The 220-nt window shown below is 30.9% G+C and overlaps 1 protein-coding gene across 1 annotated transcript in view; it reads right to left on the reverse strand.

Annotated features, from left to right (window-relative positions):
- Positions 1 to 220, reverse strand: part of LOC119584971 (microtubule-associated protein futsch-like) — a gene marked incomplete at its 5' end in the record, with an annotated part of 346,977 nt that overhangs the window by 297,091 nt on the left and 49,666 nt on the right.

Consider the following 220-nt stretch of genomic DNA (forward strand, 5'->3'; position numbering starts at 1 on the left):
AAATATATTCCCCTAACTTTTTCAACATATGTCGAATAAATTGAAGTTTTCCGGTGAATTCCGTTTGAATTATACATAAGAATATCATACTAATTAGTGCCATTCAAAAACTGGTTAGATTTAAAGCTGACATTTTTCTATGAATAATGAATAGCTGAAAAGTGAAGTCCAGTGTTGAAGGAAATACTTTGTGCCAATAATATCACTGAAAAGTCAGGCC

The sequence above is a fragment of the Penaeus monodon genome, chromosome 19 (genome assembly GCF_015228065.2).
Source record: "Penaeus monodon isolate SGIC_2016 chromosome 19, NSTDA_Pmon_1, whole genome shotgun sequence".
Taxonomy (NCBI): domain Eukaryota; kingdom Metazoa; phylum Arthropoda; class Malacostraca; order Decapoda; family Penaeidae; genus Penaeus; species Penaeus monodon.